A 7885-nucleotide genomic window follows, 5' to 3' on the forward strand; every position below is an offset into this window, starting at 1 on the left:
CTCCATGTGTCATAATACTTAAAATAGATTTCATCAGATTTTGTTTTCCTGGAGATGACATTTCTCCTGAGCCTGTCTTTAAAAACAGGGCCAAAGGGAAAAAAAATACAAACAGGGTCGGGGAGGGAGGGAGCCTCTGGGTGGCTCAGTCAGTCTTGATCTCATGGCTCACAAGTTTGAGCCCTGGGTTGTGCTCTGTACTGACAACTCTGAGCCTGGAGCCTGCTTCCGATTCTGTGTCTCCTCTCTCTCTGCCCTTCCCCGGCTCGTACATGGTCTCTGTCTCTGTTTCTCTGTCAAAAATAAAACATTAAAGAAAATGGGCTGGGGGCGCCTGGGTGGCTTAGTCAGTTGAGTGTCTGGCTCTTGATTTCAGTTCAGGTCATGATCTCACTGTTCCATGAATTCAAACCCAGCCTAGGGCTCTGTGCTGGCCTCGAGGAGCTTGCTCAGGGTTCTCTGTGCCTCCTCTCAAAAATAAACATTTATGTAGGTAAAAAAAAAAAACAAACAAACAAAAAAAACGGGTCTGAAGTTCTTAAATACAACCCTGTGTCCCGAACACATAGCCCTAACAGAACACCTCGTCCCCCAACAGACCACGGTGGCTTTTTGTTTCCCCTGAGTTCATCCCTCCTGATCCCTCAGGTCCAGGACAGGCTCCTTACGCTCTGAGAAGTGTGGACAGCATCAAGAAGCTTTCCTGATCTGTCCCTTGTTCATCGCACACAAAGAAAGATGACCCTGCACAGTTTTCTCTCGGCCCAATGCCTGGTGCTTGCCGGCTACCAAGGTTGCCCTTTGCCAGCTATTGCTGTGACAACAGCTGTGAGCCTGTGAATTCTCCCTGGGCCACTCACAAGGCCGGGGCTGTGACCCGTACAATTTGTTCAGACTGGCTTCTTCCACATCACAGGGTATGAGCAAGATGTGGTTGAAAAAGCATCTGCCTCTTCTGCTAAGTCTCCAGAAGTCTCCCTGGCAGGGTGCTGCCTCTATTAAACACTGTGCAGGGGCAACTGGGTGGCTCAGACAGTTAAGCGTCCAACTTTGGCTCAGGTCATTATTTCATGGTCTGTGGGTTCAAGACCCACATCAGACTGTGCTGACAGCTTGGAGACTGGAGCCTTCTTCAGATTCTGTGTCTCCCTCTCTCTGCCCCTTCTCCACTCATGCTCTGCTTCTCTCTCTCTCTCTCAAAAATAAACATTAAAAAACCTGTCATAAATTTGTGGCAGCAGATCAAGAAGCAGTTTCTTTACCTTTCAGAGAGTGAGTTATTTGGGTGATTGGGACTCTGTTGCCTAAGGGCTGAGCCTGGTGGCAGATGCATGCAGTTAGATTCTCCTCTGACATTCCTTCCTCAGCCAGGGAATCCTCCCCTCCACCCCCACATTGGCTCCTGTTAACCTCCATGTTCCAGCACCACGCAGAAGGATTAAGTGCCCAACAACTTGGAAAGCTGTATGAAGGGCAGTGGGTCCTCACCAAGTGCTCCTATTGCCCCAATCCATTCAACAGGCATCTATTGAGCCCTTACTGTATTCCAGGTACTGTTCTGCATGCTGGGGGAAAAGTAGAGAGTAAATCATTCAACAAACATGAGTCCCTACTATATGGCAGATGTGATGCTGGGGATATGGCCATGAATAAGACAGACAAAGATCATTGCCCTTGTGGCATCTGCGGTTCCAGTGAGGCTGAGAGACAGTAAGCAAAAAACACAAGAGGTAAATTACCTAGTATGCTAGAAAGTGATGAGTCATGGGGGGGTGGGGCAGGAGCAGTGTAGTGGGGGCAGGGAAGAACAGCAGGGTAAAAGTGAACTGGAGTGGGCAGATGGCAGGATTCATAGTATGGCCAGGGAAGGCTTTCTTTGCTACAAAGGTGACACAGGAGTAAAGATAAGAAAGAAGTGAGGGACAGTCCAGCAGCTCGGCCTGTGGTGGCACCATTGCTGGTATGTTTGGGGAATAGCAAGGAGGCCACCATGGCTGCTGGGGAGTAAATGAGGGAGAGGGAAGTAGGAGGTGAGGTCAGAGAGGTACCGCAGTGCCTTCAGGGCCACACTCCATGTTCTCACTGAGACAAAAGCATGGGAAACCTGCACACAACCACTGCCAAAGGCTGCGTGCTGATGCTCCTGTCCCCCCGCCCCCCCCCCCCGCCGCTCCCCCCCACACCCAACCACAGTAAACACACTTGTCCTTCTAGTGCTTTGGTCAGTCTGGCTGATTTTCACTGTTGGGGATGAATTCTCCCACTGGCCACTCACTGGGGTTTCCCGGAAGGCTTACCTTTCCCATCAGTGCCAGTTGGGGTGCTTTGGGGTACTTGCTTCAAACTGGGGAAGCACCTTTCCTCCCAGTCCTCAGACAGATCTCCAGCACCTTTCATATATCCCTCTTTCACCACTTCTCTGGAAGCGTTACCATTGCTGGAGGATCATCAGACCACCAGCTAAAGGGTGAGAAGCTCTCAATATTTCCCCACAGCATCTCAAAAGAGGACTAAATGCCACTATTTGTGCTCACTAATCCTTTGGGAGTTCTGATTTCCCTCATAACCTTATCCCATCCTTGTCTTCAAAAGTGCCTTAGGGGCGCCTGGGTGGCTGAGTTAGTTAAGCATCCAACTTTGGCTCAGGTCATGACCTAAGGGTCTGTGGGTTCAAGCTCCACATCGAGCTCTGTGCCGACAGTGTGGAGCCTACTTAGGATTCTCTCTCTCCCTCTCTCTCTCTGCCCCTGTCCTGCTCTCTCTCCCTCTCTCAAAATAAATAAAATTTTAAAAGATAAATACAAGTGGGGCTCCTGCATGGCTTAGTCAGTTAAGCGTCCGACTTTGGCTCAGGTCATGATCCTCTGGTTTGTGAGTTCGAGCCCTGCGTCAGGCTCTGTGCTGACAGCTCGGAGCCTGGAGCCTGCTTTGGATTCTGTGTCTTCCTCTCTCTCTCTGAACCTCCCCTGCTCACACTCTGTCTACTCTGTCTCTCTTTCCTTCAAAAAATAAACATTAAAAAATAATAAAGAATGATGAAAAAATAAAAGATAAATAAGAGTGCTATAAATCATCAGGAAATTGCAAATTAAAACAATGAGAGCACTACACAGAATGGCAGCTAACCAATTGCTGGTGAGGTGGTGGAGCAACAGGCACTCGCATCCATTGGAGGCTGGGACACAAAATGGCACAGCCACTCTGGAAGTCTGTCTGGCTGTTTCCTACAAAACCAAACATACTCTTGACTCTATGATCCAGCAATCACATTCCTTAGTATTGACCCAAAAGAGTTGAAGGCTTATGGATAAAGACATTGTGGTTTATATACACAATGGAATACTATGTGGCAATGAGAAAGAATGAAATATGGCCCTTTGTAGCCACGTGGATGGAACTGGAGAGTGTGATGCTAAGTGAAATAAGCCATACAGAGAAAGACAGATACCATATGTGTTCACTCTTATGTGGACCTGAGAAACTTAACAGGAACCCATGGGGGAGGGGAAGAAAAAAAAAAAAAAAGAGGTTAGAGTGGGAGAAAGCCAAAGAATAAGAGACTGTTAAAAACAGAACAAACTGAGGGTTGATGGGGGTGGGAGGGAGGGGAGGGTGGCTGATGGGTATTGAGGAGGGCACCTTTTGGGATGAGCACTGGGTGTTGTATGGAAACCATTTTGACAATAAATTTCATATGTTGAAAAAAAAAAGAGTTGAAGGCTTATGTTCCCACAAAAACCTGCACATGGATATCTACAGCAGCTTTATTCGTAATTGCCAAAACTTGGAAGCAAACAAGAGGTCCTTCAGTCGGTGAGCAGATAAATAAACTGTGGTGCATCCAGACAGTGGAATATTATGCAGCACTAAAAAGAAGTGAGCTATCAAACCACAAAATGCTATGGAGGGAACTTAAATGCATATACTAAGAAGGAGCCAATCTGGAGAGACTGCACACTAGAAGATTCCAGCTACATGCCATTCTGGAAAAGGCAGAACTAGGAAGGCAGTAAAAAGTGCTTCCCAGGAGGGACACCTGGGTGGCTCAGTCCGTTAGGCATCCAACTTTGGCTCAGGTCATGATCTCACGGTTTGTGAGTTGGAGCCCTGCCTTGGGCTCTGTGCTGGCAGCTCAGATCCTGGAGCCTGCTTCGGATTCTGTGTCTCTGTGTTTCTCCACTCCTCCCCCACTCACGCTCTGTCTCTCTCCCTCTCAAAAAATAAATAAACATAAAAAAATGGTTTCCAGGAGTTGGGAGGGAGAGAGGGATGAATAGATCAGAGAGGATTGTAGGGTGATGAAACTATTTTGTCTATTATGTGGTGTATACATGGCATTATACATTTGTAAAAACAGTTTGCATGTACAACACCAAGAGTGAACTCTATTGTAAACTATGGACTTTGGGTGATGATGATATGCCATTGTCAGTGTAAGTTCATCAGTTGTAACAAATGTACCATTTTGGTGTGAGATGTCAAGCAGGAAGATGTGCATGGGGAGGAGGGGAGCAGTGTTCTAATTTCCACACAATTTTTCTGTGAGTCTAAAACTGCTCTAACAAATAAATAAAGCCTATTCCTTTTTAAAAAAAAAAAGTGAGGGGCACCTGGGTAGCTCAGTTGGTTAAGCGTCCAACTTCGGCTCAGGTCATGATCCCACAGTTCGTGAGTTCGAGCCCCACGTTGGGCTCTGTGCTGACAGCTTGGAGCCTGGAGCCTGCTTCAGATTCTGTGTCTCTGTCTCTCTCTCTCTCTCTCTGTCCCTCCCCTGCTCTACTTCTGTCTCTTTCTCCTTCAAAAATAAATATTTTTTATTAAAAATAAATAAATAAACGTACAAAAAAGGAATTTAAAAAGTGCTTGAAGAACATTTATAAAAACTAAGGCTACACCACCCCCTTTGTCTTTGCCATATCCTATTTGTAGATTGTTTTCAAAAAGCATTAATACAAACATTCAGAATATCCACAGTAGTGAATAAATAATTGTTCATGTTTGGGGTCTACGAGATGACTTTTTATGCTATCAGAAACATTGCAAAAGGACATGCACACAGAAAGAGATGGTGGTGGCCTAGGAAGGCAGGAGACGGGTTGTATTATTTCTATAACATGTATACACCCATGAGAACAGCATCACAATCACGATAGTGAACATATCATTATCCCCAAAAGTTTCCTCTGCCCCTTGATAATCCCTTCTTCTGGCCCCAGCCCCATCCCCAAGCACACGCTGATCTGCTTTCTGTCACTACAGTTTATTTTGAATTTTCTAGAGTTTTCTATAAATTTTCTAGAGTCTGTCTGACATACTCTACAAAATTATTAGAAATTCATCCACGTGACTCATGTATCAATAGGTCATTCCATATATATATAATAAAACCCACAGGGGCACCTGGGTGTCTCAGTAGGTTAAGCTCCTACTTCCACTCAGGTCGTGATCTTATGGCCCGTGAGTTCGAGCCCCATGTTGGGCTCTATGCTGACAGCTCAGAGCCTAGAACCTGCTTCAGATTCTGTGTCTCCTTCTCTCCCCTTGCCCCTCTCCCACTCCCACTCTGCCTCTCTGTCTTTCTCTCAAAAATAAGTAAACATTAAAAAAAGAATTTTATAAGACAAAACTCACATACCATAGGTTCCACCCCTTTCAAGGGTACAATTCAATGGTTTTAGTACATTCATAAGGTTGTGCAACTATCACCACTATCTAATTCCAGAACATTTCATCACCTCTAAAAGAAACCCTGTACCAGTTAGCATTCACTCTGTTTTCCCCTCCCACCATGATTACTATTTTCTGTCTCTACAGATTTGCTTATTCTGGATAGTTCCTATAAATGAACCATACAATATGTGACCTTTTGTGTCTGGCTTCCTTCACCCAACATCATGTTTTCAAGGTTCACACATGTTATAGCGTGTGACAGTAATTCACTCCTTTCTATTGTGTAATGCTTCAATGATATACCACCTTTTGTTTATCTACTCAGATGTTGATGGAGATTAGTGTACAAGTCTTTGAATGGACATACATTTCCTTTTCTTGTGGATAGATTTCTGGGAATGGAATGCCTGGATCACGTAATAAATATACATTTAATGTTTTTTTTTAATTTTTTAAAATGTTTTATTTATTTTTGAGACAGAGAGAGACAGAGCATGAGCAAGGGAGGGGCAGAGAGAGAGGGAGACACAGAATCCGAACCAGGCTCCAGGCCCTGAGCTGTCAGCACAGAGCCCAACGTGGGACTCAAACCCACAAACCGTGAGATCATGACCTGAGCCAAAGTCAGACACTCAACCGACTGAGCCACCCAGGCGCCCCATAATGTTTTAATAAACTGTCAATATCCCAAGTGTCCAGCACACTATGTAGCATATAGTAAGCTTTCAATAAATAATTGTATAAAGAATAACTGACCTTATGACCAAAAAACAAACACACAAACAGAAAACTCTGTCAAACTGTCTCCCAAAGTGATTATACTATTTTACATTCCTACCAGTAGTGTACAAGAGTTCTAGTTCCTCACATCCTCGACAAATTTTGGTATGGTCAGTCATTTGGATTTTATCCATTCCAATGTTTATTTCTGGTATTTGTTGTGGTTTTAATTTTCGTACCCCTAATAACCAATGATATTGAGCATCTTTTCACGTGTTTATTTGCCACCTGTATATCTTCTTTGATGAAAGTTCTGGTAAAATTCTTTGCCTATTTATAAAAAATGGGCTGTTTGTTTCCTTGTTGAGTTTTTAGAGTTCTTTATATATTTTGGATAGAGATACTTTATCAGATAGATGCTTTGCAAGTATTTTCTTCCAGTGTGTGGCTTGTCTTTTCATTTTCTCAACGTCTTTTGAAAAACAAAAATGTTGGGGTGCCTGGGTGGCTCAGTCAGTTAAGTGTCTGACTTTGGCTCGGGTCATTATCTCACAGTTTGTGGGTTCAAGCCCTGCATCAGGCTCTGTGCTGACAGCTCAGAGCTGGGAGCATGCTTTGGGTTCTGTGTCTCCCTCTCTCTCTCTCTGCCCCTCCCCCGCTGATGCTCTGTCTCTCTCTCCTTCAAAAATAAATAAACATTAAAAAATGTTAAAAAAAAGAAAAACAGAAATATTACATTTTGATGAAGGCAAACATATCGATTTATTCTTTTTGGTTTGTCCTTTTGATGTCATATCAAAGAAAATTTTGCCTAATCCAAGGTCACAAAGGTTTTCTAGAAGTTTTATGGTTTTTAAAAAATATTTATTTATTTTTGAGAGAGAGAGAGAGAGCGAGCGGAGCAGGGGCAGAGAGAGAGGTGGATAGAGGATCCAAAGCAGACTCTTCGCTGACAGGAGCAAGTCCAACATGGGGCTCGAGCTCACAAACCGTGAGATAATGACCTGAGCTGAAGTCAGACACTCAACTGACTGAGCCACCAGGAACCCCTAGAGGTCTCATGGTTTTAGATTATACATTTAGGACTTCATTTCATTTTGAATTAATTTTTGTGTATGGTGGGAGGTACAGATCCAAGCTCATTCTTTTGCAGGTGGCTATCAAACTATTCCAGTACCATTTGTTGAAAAGACTATCCTTTCTCCACTGTATTGCTTTAAAGCTTTATCAAAAATCACTTATTCACCACAATGGAAAGAAAAAAAATCAGTTGTCCATATACGTATCAATTTGTTTCTGGACTCTATAATGTTCTATCGATATATTTGTCTATCTGTGTGTCAGTATCATACTGTGTTGATTACTGTAGCTTTATAATGATTCTTGAAATCAGGTAATGTTAGCCCTTCAACTCTGTTAATCTTTTGCAAAGTTGTTTTGGCTATTGTAGGTCTTTTATATTTCCATATGAATTTTAGAAAATGTTTGTCAATTT

This window comes from Panthera pardus, unplaced genomic scaffold, assembly GCF_024362965.1.
Source record: "Panthera pardus isolate Hobbes unplaced genomic scaffold, ASM2436296v1 HiC_scaffold_27, whole genome shotgun sequence".
NCBI lineage: Eukaryota > Metazoa > Chordata > Mammalia > Carnivora > Felidae > Panthera > Panthera pardus.